Below are 16234 nucleotides of genomic sequence, written 5' to 3' on the forward strand. Positions count from 1 at the left end.
CTTAGCTCAACATTATCCCAACCTGGGAGATCCTGTAAGTCAACTTCCTTTATCTGAATTGCCCCAAGATATATGCTGGCAATCATACTCCAAGCTCATCCCCCCTACCCCCCATATACAGCTAAAGGGTCTTAAGACTGAGGTTTTACTAAATGGTAATAAATGTCTTTTTCCAAGCAGCAGCTAGCCCCTCAAGGTCCTGGAAACCTTGCTTTCAAAATTCCTTAGAGACTTACTCTATCCCTGACCCCCTCCCAACCTGAGGGTATATAATGAGTTACCTGTCATGACCCCAGTGCAGCTTATCCTGCCCGTGGGTCCTGTCCCCATACTTTAATAAAATCACCTTTTTGCACAAAGATGACTTCAAGAATTCTTTCTTGGTCGTTGGCTCTGGACCCTATGAACCCCCCATCACCCCCAAAACATCATCAGTTTCTTTTCTTCCTGCAGTGGGGCAGGGGCTTCATCCATTTTATTCAGTCATGTGTCCCCACTGCCTAGGACAGCATCTGGGCACAGAGTGTTGTGCTTGTGGGTACTTGTTGAAAGGAGTGAGGAGAATTAGGTGAGATTCACCTAACTGCTAATGTGGCCTTGGTCTGTCCATTTTCATTACTTGGTAGTACTTTAGTGCATTGAGATTACTTATGGGTTCTCAAGTTGGTCCACACCTAGGTTGAGTCCGGTTTCTTTGGAATTGTAAATGATGTAAATGTGCACATTCTTGTGCATTTGTGTGAATTTCTCGGGGTACATGCAGAGGAGTGGAATTGCTGGGTCAAAGGGGTTTTTGTATTTATTCTGTCACAGGCTGGGTGTTTTCCAGCCCGAGTCAGAACTGTTTCTATTGAACACAGCCATCTTGCCTTCACAGTGGGTTGCTTCTCAGTAGTTGGGGCTTTTGTTCTGAGTCTCCTTCTCCCTCAGGCCCCTGTGGTGAGTGGTCATGTGACCTGGATGGCTGGGGACCCTAGTACCAGAATCTTTGGGCTGGGAAGAGACTTTTCCTTGGCTTAGTGCCAGCAGCTCTCAGGGCCTTGTCTCTGTGACCCTGCCTGTTCTAATTCAGTGTCCCATTCCGGGCTGGCCTGCCTGCCACTGGATATTAGAGCCAGAAGATGTCTTAGAAGCCTCACGGTCAGGGGCCCCTGGGTGGTTCAGTTGGCTAGCCTCCGACTTTGGCTTAAGTCATGATCCCATGGTTCGTGGGTTTGAGCCCCTCGTCAGGCTCTGTGCTGGCAGCTCAGAGTCTGGAGCCTGCTTCAGGTTCTGTGTGTCCCTCTCTCTCAGCCCCTTCCCCGCTTGCACTCTGTCTCTCAAAAATGAATAAACACTAAAAAAAAAAAAAAAAAATTAAAACCTCCTAATCAGGTCTTGCCATGGCACCCATGGAGAAACTAAGGTTTGGAGGGCTGACATGACTTGCCCACAGCCTCACAGCTACATAGTGCCTGAGCTGTGGATGTCATACAGGAAGGTGCTTTCCAGTGTGAGCAATGGGCCCAACACAATAGGTGCAAACAGCCACTCTCTCTGTGGCCAACCTTGCGCTTCATTGTGTCCATGGCCAACCTGGTAGAAGTGTATGGCCCTGTGCACACAAACACACCTCACTCCCTCCCCTTGGTGACCCTTCACCTGCTTTCTCCATGGTGACCCTGCCTTCACTGTTGGCCCTGTTGCCTTTCTTTCCAGCCAGGACTCACTTTAGCTCTCCTGCTCACTCCTGTCCCATGCTGCTCTGGCTGTGGGGACTCTTCCCCCCACTGTGTGGTCACCAGCTCTCCTCTCCCACCTCTGAAAAGCACTCCTTGTGTCATCATTAGGAGGGATGTCCCCAGGGCTCATTTGCATTACCTCAGATGATGTGGACTCCTGGGTTTAAAAGGAGCCTGTTTGGTATTTAAAAATTGTGCCTTGAAAGCCCTGCTTTTTGCAGCAAAACTTTGAGGAATGGGTTAAAACCTACCCAAGTCAGGAAAAATGTCTCCAAGATGAAGTCTCTGGGTTGACTCCTAATTCGACTGCTGTCCCACATCTTTAGCTGTCTACAGTCTGCCATCCACTCAGTGTCAGGTGCCCCAAACCAGAGATGTTGGCCCACAGGCTGGCCCCTCCCTGGGTTTCCACATGTAGGCATGTGCCCTTCCCAGTGCTGTGCACTCCATTTATCCTTTACCGGGTCTTGTACTTTCTTGTTGAAGTAGGCCTCCCTGCCGCCCTTTTCTCCTGCCCTCACCCCCACCCTTGGCTTTGCTGCCTGCCTGCTTCTGCCCTTGGCTTCTGGAAAAATCTCCCTATCATGAGGCTCTTAAGTCATCATTGGAGGAAAACCTGGAGTTCCGCCCATGCTCTAAATCATGCCCCTGAATGTGTGTTCTCCATCACTATAATTGAAGACATAGTGAGGCTCTGTAATTTTAAGGCTTAAAGTCGGCTAAAGTCTGGAGCGTCTCATTTTTCAGTAGGTCTGCAGTGTATACACAGCAGTGACTGCCATGATTCTCTAAGTCTTTGGTCTTGGTCTATGTGTTTGAGGAACTCCAGGGCCCGTCTTCTCCTCTTCTCCCAGCCCCTGCTCTCTAGTCCCACCCTCCCTGGAGGAGACGAGGCAGGAGGGCAGATGCCCACGGTGGTTTCTGCAGGCTCCTGGTGTGAGACTGGCCACCAGAGACATATTTGGGGTGTCACGGCTGGTGGAAGGGGCTACTACATTACCGGCCTAGTTCTTAACCTGGCAGACGGTGGGTTTCCTTCACTGCCAGAAACATTTCTGAGATTCTTACCTGCTCTCTTCTTGGTGGGAGATGGGGAACCAAAACTTTCTCAAGAACCCCTGTGTCATTTTCAGATCTTCTCAGACTCCCATTCGTATAAGGAACCAGGGCTTTCTACGTGTTACTCTAAAAATTCTGTGGTCCTTCTAAGGGACCCACTATAACCACAAGGCCTCCTTTTTTGGTGTGTTACATATTTCAGGCTTGTGTGTAAGCACTGTTTTGAAAAAGGTTCTGTTAAAACAATTAAAGGTTAGAAACCATTGTGAGGCAAAAAGGAGTGTTTCATCCCATCATTCAAGGCTGTCTGTAACTGGTCTCCAACATGGAGGGTCATTCACTGCTCCCAGCATGATGCCTGCTCAGTGGTCTGCCCAGCTGGGCTCCCTGTGGTGATGGTAGTGGGGGCTTCGGAAGGACCCTCCCTGTGTGAAGCTGATCTATCTGTCCTCTGCGCAGTGTTGTCCCTCCTCCCCAAGTACTGTCATGTAGGATCTAGGTCCATGCCTGTGGGTCGAGAAATGGGCTCTGGAGCAGTCATTGTCCTTGCCCCTGTCAGGGACCGCCCTGCCCATGGGTCCACTCCCAGAGCCTGGACCCTGGCCCAAGTGTGGAAACGCTGTGCACATTCCTTGAAGCAGCCTCCTGCGGGTGGCCTCTCTGTCACCACGTCACCGTTGCTGGCTGGAGCTACTCAGGAGTCCTATGTGTTTGGTCTTCATGCCCACAGTCTCAGGGGAATAGGGAAGGATTTGAAGAAAGATAAGAGAGAGAGGGAGAGAGGAAAATTATATTTTATGCCCAAGCGTGGACATAATGGTTTGGTGTCACTGAGGACTCAGTTGTTTTGCTAGCTGTAGGGAAAGAATTAAAGCTGCTATTCTCTTGCCTCATGTCATTCAGTCTTCCATTGGGTCAAGGATGGTGTCTTCATCAGCCAGACTTAGATGTTGAAAAGCAAGGAGGCCATTCTTAACTGCAGTGATGAAATTCATTCAGAGACCTTTACTGAGAGCCTGCTGGATACTGGGCCTAGAGATAAAGAAATAAGACGAAGCCCCAACCTTTCTGTCTGCCTGGGGTAAATTGATGCATCATAAGTTGGCCACCTTGTCCACAGGGGGTCTGCGCTGGCACAACAGAATCCCCAGCAGTGTTAGGGGGAATTACCCCACAATTAACCAGGTGGCAACTATCCCAGGTAGGGGTGAGGAGAGGGCAGCAGCAAAGAGGTGGTAAGCGAGTGTGGAGAATAATAGGTTTGGGAGGGAGGCGTGTATGACGACAACGACTGGCAAGGGCACAGGGGAATAAAGGCACAAAGTAAAGGGACAGCATGATGCCTGCCAACAGCTTCCGGCTGCTGGGTGCTCAGGGCAGGTGCGAGGCAGGGGCGAGTAGCTTGAAGGCTGTGGGTGTAGTGGGGCCTGACGGTGCAGGTGTCAGCTGTTCTGCAGAGGTGCTGGACTCAGACATACAGCAGAGAGCAGGGTGTTCAAAAGGTCTGGGTAGGAGGGGGCGTGGTAGGATTTGGGCTGGGGAGATCATGTTAGGACGGCGGTGGAGAAGGGGGGGGCAGTGTGGAGAGAGGGGGGAGATGAGAAGACCCTGACTGAAGCAGTGGGGTAAGGGGGGGGGCAGCTGCTTCCCAAACGGAAGTAGACTCTTCAGTGCCTGCTGGTGTGCCGCTTGAGGGAGTCAGAGGCATCAGGTGACGGACGGATGCCCCGGCGGTAGTAATAAGACACGCAGTGACATCACTGAAGGAGGCAGAGTGCAGTAGGGGGCGGGGTGTTTGGGTTGGAGCTGCTTGTGGATATTATATGGAACTGTCAGCAGGCGGTTGGATCCCTGAGTCTAACATGCAAGAGGGACATGGGACGGGCCATCCAGGTTAGGGTGGCATCAAGGTTACCTAGGTGTTGGCAAGGCAAGGCGGAGCCCTTGAGGGCAGCCCCAGCCCTACCAGCCCGGGCTCGAGGCCTTGGTGGGCTGCTCCTACCTTCATCCTGAGGACAGATGGGGACAAGAGTGTGACCGATGCAGGGCAGGGCCCGCCGAAATCCTCCTCAGGCCCATGTGTGAGCAGGAACTGTGTGCATAGTATTGTACAGCGAAAAGGAGGGAAGCCTCCCATGGCCAGCTGTGGTGGAGACCGGAGCACAGGGTGATGTGGAAGAAGGGACATTTCTGCAGCTTGTCCTGGGCGGGATGGGACTACTGTCCACCCAGGATGACCATCAGTGATGGAATTTTTTTAGTGTGCTGCAGAAATCCAGCATCTGCCTATCCGGTTGCCTTGGGTTATTACTGTTGACCGGTACCTTTGAAGGTGGCCCAAGTACCTTCACCTGTAACTGTTGTTGCAAAGCTCTGCTTGGCCTGGTGGCTCCTGAGACACCGCCCAGCACGTGAGAGGGGGTGGGTTTCCTGGTGCTAACATGCAAACTCCAGGGCTAGCTTTTACTTGACTGTGTAAGATTTGCTGTCCTCAGAAGGCCATTCAAAACACTCATGACCATCTGTGAAAGTTTGCCCCGCCACAGGGGCGGTGAGGCATGGAGAACCTACTGGGCCACTTTGATGTCTTTATCATGTTTTTCTTCTTGTGTCTCTTGTTTTTCAAACTTGCCCCATTTGTTCCTTCAAACTGTATTTCACTGCTACCCTAGGAAGCCTACTTTTTCAGATGAAAAAATAGCAGTGTTACAAACAAACAAAAATTAGCATTACCGAAGCAGGCATTGCCTGGGACACTGGGCTATGAAGTGATATGCAAGGCTCAGTAAATTGGTGAAATAGGTTACATGGGCAGTTTTCACTCTGCAGGAGAGAATTATTTGTTCTAGGCTGAAGACTTTATCCCAGATTAGAAGATCCAGAATGTGTCCCCTGTCCAAGGGTTCTCACCCTGTCCCGGAGCCTGTAAGCCCATGCTCCTATCCAGCCCGTGGAAGCCACTGTCCAGCTCCCTGCTTCCTCTCCCTCCCCACGCTTTGCCCTACTCTCTCCCACAGCCACTTTTTGGGAGAAGAAAGGGTTAATCTGAGGCTGACCGCTTGAAGCTCATCAAAAGTAAAAAGCTGGGTCAGTGAGGCAAGCATTTAGATGGAATCCATTTAATCAGGTTCAGTGTTATTTCCCTTTGCCTGAAAACAGAAGGGCCCTTAGAAAAAGTTGGGGTTAGAGAATGATTTAAAATAAATGGATTTGTTGCTTCTAGGTTAGAGCCACATGGGCACATTGAGTGTACCTTAATTGTGCTATAATGAATGGGTAATTATTTAAAATTCATACATTTTTTTTGTGTGTGTGTGGCAGCTTTAACAATATTTCAAACTTCTTTTTTGCTATTTTATATTATTAGTTCATGCCAGAGGTAGCAAACTTTTCTGTATAGGGCTGGTAAGTAGATGTTTTAGGCATTGCAGACCAAAAGAAATAATGAAGGATATTGAGTAGGTACTTCTGTGATGATAGAGAAGGCAGATTTACACAGACATCTTATTGGCTAAGTTCAAATACAATAAGTACAGTGTTCTTATAACACAAGTCTAATGATACAAATAGAATTTTGGTGGGTAGAGATAGCATTTCTCTTGAGGTTCAAAATTAGTGTTTTCTATCATCAAACTGACTGTTCTTAGCTTGCACACTGTTCCAAAGCAGGTGGTGAGTTGGATTTGGCACATGGGCTATAGTTGACCGACTTTGATTCGTACAAATGGTTTGCTTAGAAAGTTCATCCCTCCTCCTCATGAATGGGGCCAAGGTAACTGTCTGCTCTTACACAAATACAATTTTCTCTAAACTTAATGGTCTTTTAATGATGATGAACTTTGTGACTCTTTGATTTTAAACCATTGCTCTGTGTGTTAATGTAATTTTACCAATAAGTCTTGGTGACTTGCCATCATTAACAAAAATGAATTTAAGGAAGTGGGTGTCCCACTGTGCCCACTTAGATGTTTTATAGTGTGCTGTAGAGAGGGGGTCACTCACTGAGCTCTTCCTACTATATGTGTGGCTGGCTCCCTGTGTGTTTTCTCCAGCTAGACCCGTGCTGGCCCCACATGCATGCATGTGCCTCTGCCCTGCCTCTGTGACTTCAGCCACCTGCCTGAGGAGCTGCCCTGAGCACAGACTCCCTGCTGAACGCAAAGTGAGTCTGCACAACATCCTGGTGGGGATCAAAGCAGGAGGAGGAGGGAAGGCCCTGTTCCCACACCCCTGTCTGTTTCGGCTGCAGGGATGCAGCATCACACCAGGCCAGTCGGGACACACTAATTCTGCTCGTAATCCTGGCCCCGATACAAATGTCCAGGAAATACTCCTTTTTCCCCTTAGTTCAGCTAAAATAGAGTAATTTTTCAAATGGAATCTTTTCTAGAAATAACAATAAAAAGGAAAGAAAAGCAAAAGTAGAGAAAGGTAAACTTATGGGTGCAGAGTAGAGCTTGATTAAAATGTTTTAACATGACTACCATCTGACATGACCTTGGCTTCCCCTAAGTACAGACCCCTCACCCTCCTTACCCTGTCTTGTTTTAAAGCCAAGGCTTCTGCTCGATGCCTGCTTGCTGCTCCAGGCTTAGCCTCCAGGCTGCAGCTGGTCTGTCGGGTCTGTTGGTGGTCAGGCTGGCCTGTCTTTGCTGTAGATACAACATCAACTCCCCTTCCCCCACCAGCCTTGTACTTTCACTGCAGGGAGGGGGCTCTGGCTTCTGAGGTCCTTGGAAACTCTCCATCATTCACAATTGCTATGGGCCAAGGATCCCAAGGTGTCCAACTTTCTTGGCATCCCCATTTGTCATCATTGCAAACTTGCTCTGCGTTTCTCCACTGTCACGTCTTGTCGCTTCCTAATGATCTCCACACTGTTCTCAAATGGGGAGCTGGGACATTTCTCCCCTCCTAGCAGTAGGAGGGTCCCTTCCCCAGGAGTTTGTGGAGACTACATGAGGACTCGAGACACTTACCCCTACCTAATGTGAGACCTTCGCCTTGCTGGGGTGAGAGCCAGAGAGAGCTAGGTGGATAGTCAGAACTTTTCTTACTGCTGTGCTGAAACAAGGCAAAGAAAATTACCAGACAGAAAAGGATATTCTATAATGATAAGTTCAGTCTACCAGGAAGGCACGGCACTCCTAACTGTGCAAGAAACAACAGAGATATGAAGTAAGTGAACGAAAAACTGATAAAATTGAAGGGAGAAATAGACGTGATTAGCATGAGACTTCATTGCCCTTCTCTCAACAATCAGAATGAGGAGAAATCAGCAAGGATACAGAAGAATACAATAATAGCATCAAACATTTAAAGAGCGCTCCAACTGATAATAGCAGAATATACATTTTTTTCAAAGACCTATGAAATGTACACCAAGCACACCATATACTGGGCCGTAAACCAGACCACAACAAACTTGAACTGAAGTCGTACAGAGGGTGTTCTCCAAACCACAGTGGAATCAAACTAGAAATCAGTGACAGGGAGCTAGCAGGAGCATCTCCAAACCCTTGGAAACTAAGCAACACCCTTCTACATGATCCATGAATCACAGGCAAGTCTCGAGGGAAATAAAAAAAATATACATACTGAATTGAGTAAAAATGAAAATGCAGCCTATCAAAACTTGTGGGATGCAATAAAGGTGTGGAAGGAGAATTTATAGAACTAGATGTTGGCATCAGAAAGGAAGAAAAGCCTCAGTATTCTGTGTTTCCACTTCTGGAAACTTAAGAGCAGAATGAGCATAAAACAGAAGGAAGGAAATAATAAATAAAAATGAAAAAAAAAATCAAATGGCCCAGTTGTCCCTCGGTAGGTGAGTAGTTAAACAATCTGGTGCATCCTGACCATGGCATACTGTTCAGAAATAAACAAAATGAGAACCACTGGCACTTACAATTTGGATGGATCTCAAGGGTGTTAGGCTGACTGTTGAAGCCAATCCTAAAAGATAACATTGTTGAAACAACATTGTTGAAGAAATGAAAGACAGGTTGGTGGGGTGAGGGGCGGTTAGAGATGCTGGTGTTGGGGTAGGGGAGTGAACGTGTCTGTGGAGGGGTAGCACAAGCGGATCTTTGTAGTGATGGAGTAGTCTCTTGACTGTGGTGGTAGTGACGCAGATCTGCACATGTGATACAATGATACAATGACACAGAACTCTCCATGCATGTCACACTGATGTGAAGTCCTTGGTTTTGATATTGTACTACAGCCACGGAGAATGTAACCATTGGGGGAAACTGGTGAAGAGCACCTGGAACCTTTCTGTGCTACCTTGGCAATTTCCTGTGTATTTATATCTCAGAGTTAGAAGTTAAGAGCAAAAAAGATCAGTGGGCATCATCTGTCACTTAGCTATTATGACAGACCCCTTCCAGCCCCCGACCCTGCCCCCCAAGCATCCACAAACAGCATGGGCTGCATTGATGAGTTTGTTGTGTCTGATAAAGGGATGTCACGAAGTCTTCAGGCTGTCTATGCTGATTAGGCCTACTTTGAGGTTTTTCTGCATGTTAAACGCCCATGGGCTGATCTGGCCCGAATCCAGTACATGATGAGCATTGAAGGAACCTTCGTAAAGCTCACCACAGGAGGGAATGCTATGACTTTATTTGAATAGTTCACAGGTATAGAAGACACACAGCTATGCTGTGTGTAGGCCCTGAGGCCAGAACCACTGCCAGTGGATGGCAGGTATCTGGAGTGAGATTGGGGTTCATTATAAGGAAATCTAGTCACTGTCCAGAGAGGTAGGCAGGCTGCGGCTCTCCCACTGCTCAAACACATGCGACGTGCTGAGCAGAGGCTTGGTAAACATCCATCAGGGATGCTGTCAAGGTGCTGACTGCAGTGGCAGAAATGAGGACTCCGTGACTCCTTTCAATGGCATACCAAGGCTGTTGGCCAAGTTGGGATTAAAGGAGTTCATCACTAGGTAGGTGCCATCAAGGATGACCAAACCTTAAAATGGGCCATTGTTTTATCTCCACTGTTTTGAGAAAAATCAAAGCATAATTTTCTGGTCTTATTTTTAGTCCCATGAGGATACTGGCTCCCGAGTAGGAATGGCAGGATTTGAGGATGATGTTCATGCAGCTCTCCACATCCCTGTGAAGCCTTGGACTTCAACAAAGAGAAGCCCCATAGGATGTTCTCTGTTGCCTCTGGCTTCACATAGCCTACATTTCAATAATAAGCCCTTTCATTATGTTGCTCCAACAAGCACGCTTTCTACAGATCAAAGCAGATTCCTCGATGACACACATGGAACTGTAGGCGTGGAGTGCAGCTGGCCTGAAATGTTAGGACCTCTGAGAAAGGAAAAAAAATTGTGCATCTCGAGTACATCCACTTTGGCCAGGTTCCAGTTATGGTGGTAAAGTTGTGTGTCAAGGAAACAGGATCCAATTATACTTCTATTTGCCAGCACGCAGAGCAGCCACGTATAGTTTCCCTTAACATTTCTTCTTTTCAGAATGACTCCGGAACTGCCTAAGCGGAGGTAGTTGCTAGAACAAAGATCGTCGTTGCTGTACCAGGAACCCTCAGGAGCGGAACTGAGGGTTACTCCAGGAAGGATGTTCGTAGACAGGTGCATTTGGGCAGAAAGGCACTCCTTGTGCCAGTTCAACCTGGAGACATTGGGAGTCTTATGGATTAATTGAAGTTCACGTGTCTGAAGGAATACAGTTGGCAGAGCTGCTGCATCCAGGCCTGCCCTCGCCTGACTTCCATTTACTGAGCGGGACCCAGTGATTTAAGCAGGCATAAGGGAGAGAGGGGGTGGGAGGAGGAGGGATAATTGTATAAAGTGAGGACAGGAAGGGCTGGTTGGTTAGAGAGCAGCTTTTAGGGACAGAGCTAAAATCGTCCTCATCCCAATCCCCAGCCCCCTGGTGACTCCGTGTGGCATCTCTGTCACCAGGCTCTACCTCAGTGGGGCATGGCTTGCTTGATGCTGTGCCCATTCCCTTGACTTCTCTGTCCCCCAACTTTTTTCTCAAGGCTGGCTTGCCCTTACCCACAGGAAGTGTGCTGGGTTCTGTTTCATTTCTTTTCCTGTTAATGTTGCTTTTCAGAGGGAGATCATTATAAGAAATATTGCTGTGAGTTTATTGTTTTGCTTTCCATTTTAAGCAGTCAGAAATCTGAAACAAGATATAGATGTATGCATGTTTATTCATTCCAAGTAATGTGGGAAGTTAAGCGGGTAGTCAGTAAAATGTAGAACTAGCCCCAGGACATTAGGATAACAGGAAAGTTGTTACTGTGTTTGAGGTTCTGAGTCCAAAGTTTCCTAAAACCTTTTTAAAGTTTAACCTTTTCAGAGTTGGCATTTGATCTCATGTGCCTCTTTATGGAGCACAGTTGGGGTTGAACCTCAGAATTGAATTGAGCTATATCTCCAGGTTATCCCCCTTGAGAATTCTGAGAAATTAATGTCCTTTCTTTTAAGCACTTAGAGATCTTCAGATAACAATAGGCTATGCTTATAAAGGATCCTTTACAAGAGCACTAGCCCAAGGGAGAGGTTGGAGATCTGTGGCAGCATCTAAAGGCTCTCAGGAAATATCCGCACTTGCCAGTCCAGTCCTCACCAGCTCCACATCAAAGCTATTTCACAAATGGGAACTTGGATCCCAGTTTATAATGCTAGGATTAAAAGGCTGATGTACTGTGGATAGAGCTTTTTATAATGAGGATGATTTTAATGGGTTTCCCCATAGCCCTTTGTAGAGTTAGTACCATCCTTGCCTTTTTATGAAGACAGATGCCCTGTGAAAATTAGATGGATCAGAGCTGGAGTCCAAACAGGAAGTACAACCTGTCATGATTTCCACAGTCGACACGCTTTTCATCCCACGGATGCCAAGGCGGGTGGGTAGGTAGGGGTGGGGGTGCCTTGATGTCTTTTATAGATTGCTATCTCTTCAATTCTTATTTTTAAGGATTTAAAAAAATGAGCATTAGCACTTTTTTTTTAAATACTGAGAAAAATAATAGATAATTATTTCACGCTAATATTTTCTAAAAACAAAAATAGTTAAAGGAAAGACCACTCAGTTTCATTGAGTGTTCTGTATTAGTTTTCTTGGCTTTGACATTTACCCTTTTTTTTTTTTTCCAACGTTTATTTATTTTTGGGACAGAGAGAGACAGAGCATGAACGGGGGAGGGGCAGAGAGAGAGGGAGGCACAGAATCGGAAACAGGCTCCAGGCTCTGAGCCATCAGCCCAGAGCCCGACACGGGGCTCGAACTCACGGACTGCGAGATCGCGACCTGGCTGAAGTCGGAAGCTTAACCGACTGCGCCACCCAGGCGCCCCTGACATTTACCCTTTTACCTGCTAAATATATGTGGTCCTCCCTGAATGATCATCTTTGTCCCAGAATAAATTGGTTGAAAAACAATTATGCTGGAAAAATCCACTGTGTCTTAAAACACTTTTTGTTTGTTTTCAAAAATTTGATTTTTTTCTCAAAAAAAAAAGTGGTTTATCTGGAAAAAAAAAAATTCTTAAACGTGAGATTTGGGTGAGTTCCTTTGTAAAGGGAGAAATTTGTAAGTTGACCAGGAGGAAGAGGAGAGTGCATTAATTCCCTGTGCTGGTGAATTTTATATGTCAACTTGACAAGGCCACAGTGCCCAGATATGTGGTCAAACACCGTTCTCGATGTTTTGGTGAGGGTGTTTGTGAATGAGATTAGTATTTAAGTCAGTGGACTTTAAGGAAGTAGAATACCCTCCATAATGTAGGTGGGCCTCATCCGATCAATTAAAGGCCTGGATAGAACAAAAGACCTCCTTCAAGCAAGAGGAAATTCTGCTGCAGGTGGCCTTCAGATTTGAACGGTAGCATTGATTCTTCTTGGGTCTTCAGACTGCCAACCCACACTGCAGATTTTGAATTTGCTGACTTCTACAATTGCATGAGCCAATTTCCTAAAATAATTCATATATTTGTGTGTGTATGTCCATCTGTCTGTCCATCCATCTGTCCATCCACCCATCCTATTGGTTCTGTTCCTCAGGAGAACCTTGACTAATACATTCCCCATTTGAGAAATCTACCAACAGAGAAATCAGTGATCAAGTAATTAATTGCATGATGTTTTCCTTGATACCCTGGTTGGACCGTATGCCATCATGTATGCACTTTTCCTGCTTATGTCCAAAGAGGAAAGTTCATGGCACTTGGGAATAGCTGCCCATTGAACCAAGAAGTATCTCTAATCAATTAATCTACCTAGGATGAGCAGAAGACAATATTCTTCAAATTTCCAGGCGTTGCAAAGTTTTTGAGCCAAGCTGGGCTAAGGTTCTGAAGACTTAGGTGTCCTGCCCCTCACTGGGGACTTGGGTAGAGGTAAAGAAATGGGGCTGGTGTGTCGGCATTGAGGTCCAGCTGAGTGCTGTGGAGGAAGGCATCAAAATGAACAATGTGCTTGTTCTCCTCAAAGCTTTTTCTCTACCCTTTAAATAGTATTTCGTGATATTGCCAGTGCTTAGTGTTTCAAAAACAGTTCTACTTCTTAAAATAAAAATGTTTATGGAAAAAGATCATGCTTCTAATCTCTTTCAGTTATCTCCGTGATGGAAGCTGGGCACTTCATGGCTCAAATCCAAGTTTAATTGTCCAGGACGGAAGGAGGGGTTTGAATATAGCTATAGCAAATTAAGTCTTCACGCAAAACATAAAATTGTTTTAAAGTCTTTTTATGGGCTTCTGGCAAATAATAGGTGTTCATTAAATATGTCGTGTAAATGAGAAATTCTCTAGCTCTTCTCCAGAGAGAGAGATCCATATATTTATATCTGTAGTATTATCCTTGAATATTAGAGGAGGTGGGGTGTAACCCTGGAAGAAAGGCTCATGACAGGTTCTTCTCAAAAGTGAGATGCAGGTTTGTAGAGTTAGTACCAGAAACTGACACAGGCTCCCTGCCCTCTGTCCCCACACATGCTCCTTATTGCAATGCTACACCCAGCCTGCTCACGGGTTGTTATTGGTGAAGAGCATCCACTGCTTGCCCATCATGTGTTGACTTTCCTTTTTAGGTCTCCTTGTTTGTTTCTCATCTAATTGCACCTAGTCTATGGGTAAATGCTTTATTAGTTGGGACCAAAGCCCAGGCATCTCTGGGCCCCATGAATCAGGTTGTGTCTCAAGTCAGCTCTTGCTGTGAGGTGCCTGGGCACCTGAGTCACTCGGAGGTTGGGTGGCTGTAGACGCCACAGTGCCCAGTCACGATCACAGTAACCAGCTACCCCAGTGCCTCTGGATGTGGAAAAGTTTTGGCAAGCTGAAGAGTTGGCCACGGATTGAAAACACCAAGGAGAACCAACCAGGGCTGTGGAGCAGTAAATGTGTTTTGGAGGAAACCTAAAAACCAAGTGAGTATCGGTGGACAAGTTGAGGCTTGGAGGCCAAGCGTGCTCACCCCTTTCCTGCTGAACCTCTCAGACATGTCTCCTCTTTTCTTAGCATCTTCCCTAGGCATTTCTTTGAACAGAGTGGCGGGTACCTTTCCAACTATATATCAACCTCCAAACAGAAACTTTACACATGATTTTAACTTAAGAATTAGACAAACAGTATCTTCAGAAGTTGGCATTTCTTAGATGAAAGCCTTAGGCAACATAACTTTCTAGTTTGCTCATCTCTAAAACTAGGCTTAATGATATTATCAACCAAATATTGCCATGAGGATTCAATGAAGCGATGCTTGTAGATTATCTCAGTGTTGTATATGTTAGAATGACAAATTTAGAATTTACCCATGCTCAGCCTCCCTCTCACCCCTTTCTCTTCTCACTTTGGTCAACAAACACTCGCCATGGAGCCAGAACTAGGGTATACAGTGGTGAGTTGGATGTGGCCCTGCCTCATGGAACTTTCCATTCTGGGCAAGGTGATAGATAAGAACATATAAAGGGTGTATGTCGTGATGATAGGTGTTGAGAATTGTTGTGAATGAAGATAAGGCAGGGCACAGGGATGGAGGGTAGTGGACGTGATGTGGGCAGGCTCTGTATTATATATAGTGTAGACAAGGAGGGCCACTCTGAAGAGGTGACATTTCACCTAAAGAATGGAGCAAGCTGGGGGTTAATCTAAATTTAAAAAATAGATGGCTTCAGGCATTTGAAATAAATTCCTGAAATCCTCTGCAGCCAGTAATGCTGCTGATAACATATTAGCTCAGAGATATTTATCCTGAAACGTTTCTAGGTTCTGGAAGTAGTTTCTGTGTGTGTGTATTGGGGTGGGGGGTGTGCCCACGCACGCACACATGTGTGTTTTTGATGAGTGGGGACACTGCCTTTTCAGCATGGCTTACATTCTCCCTCGTGAAGGCACCATTGAAAGAAAAGCTTCTCATCGGCACGATTTAGCAGAGCTTATGTTGTAGGTAGAGGATTTGGGTGATGTTGGGGTTTGGTACCCCCTCAAGCAGAGGTTGAAATGAACTATTATTGCTTCCTTGACATGTAGAAATAGATAAAAACTTTATATACCTTTTTAAAAAATCTGCTACTTTGATGTTCAAAAAAATGCCATTTAAAAGGAGTTTTGTGTCCCTATAACTGTCAGAGCACCGAGCTGGCTGCTGGGAAGGAGCTGTCGAGGACCAGCTGCCTTGGAAGCCTCTTCCCTGGAAGGGCCCTCTGTGTGCCATGTGAAATCTGTGTCGGATGTGTGCATCATGGCAGGCTTTTCCCCCTGAAGAACTAAAGGCTACAGCTCAGTGGACGAGAAGCCCTATTGTGTAGGTGTAAAGGAAGAAGAAATCCCTGTCAGGGCGCGTTTCCCTAGGCTGTCATCCCACCGCATTTCATCTTGAGCCGTTTCTGCTAATCGTCTGTTTCGGTGTTACTACCAATTAGGGTAGCTTACCACCCTAGGCTATACCTAACTGCACAGGTTCTTAGTGGTAGTTCGGCTGTTTTTATTTCACATCTGTGCATTTACTTATTCACAGTTTTTCTGTTGCTTTGTACTAGCTCTTGTCGTTTGTACCTCAGTTGTTGTGATAATTCTAAAAAAACTGACCCGGGCAGTGTCACAGCGACTTTCAACATGTGTGTGTTGATTGGTGAGTTTCAGCTTTGGTGCAGCTAACAGAATGGCTGTCTTTGGACCAAAGCGTTCTTTCAGATGTTGGTCTCTTGTTTTCTTTAGAGTCACATTAATGAGCAACTCAGGGACGTTCCCTGTGTTCCTAATCTGACAGCTGGAAGGGAGAGGAGTGGGCTGGAATGTGCATTAAGGAGAGTTCAGGTTCTTCCCTTTCGGGATGAAGTGGGTTGTTTTTAACTTGGACATGCGGATCTCTCTTCAAGGTGTTCGAAACATTATATCCAAGGCTTACAGGAGAACAAAGGTAGAAGAGAATACTGTTTTGTTTTTCTTACTGTGAGGTAGATTCATAACAG

The 16234-nt window shown here is 46.3% G+C and overlaps 1 protein-coding gene across 13 annotated transcripts in view; it reads left to right on the plus strand.

Moving 5' to 3' along the window:
* Positions 1 to 16234, plus strand: part of FHOD3 (formin homology 2 domain containing 3) — a 471894-nt gene that overhangs the window by 228827 nt on the left and 226833 nt on the right. The window contains exon 1 of one of the 13 annotated variants that reach the window (XM_086682779.1): positions 14014 to 14191. The exons of the other annotated variants lie outside the window; for them this stretch is intronic. The gene's annotated coding sequence lies outside the window, so the exon portion shown is untranslated. Of the gene's footprint in view, positions 1 to 14013; positions 14192 to 16234 lie in introns of those variants that run through there. 13 annotated transcript variants of the gene reach the window in all.

Source organism: Puma concolor, chromosome D3 (assembly GCF_028749965.1).
Source record: "Puma concolor isolate L17-30 chromosome D3, mPumCon1.1.hap2, whole genome shotgun sequence".
NCBI classification, from domain to species: Eukaryota; Metazoa; Chordata; class Mammalia; order Carnivora; family Felidae; genus Puma; species Puma concolor.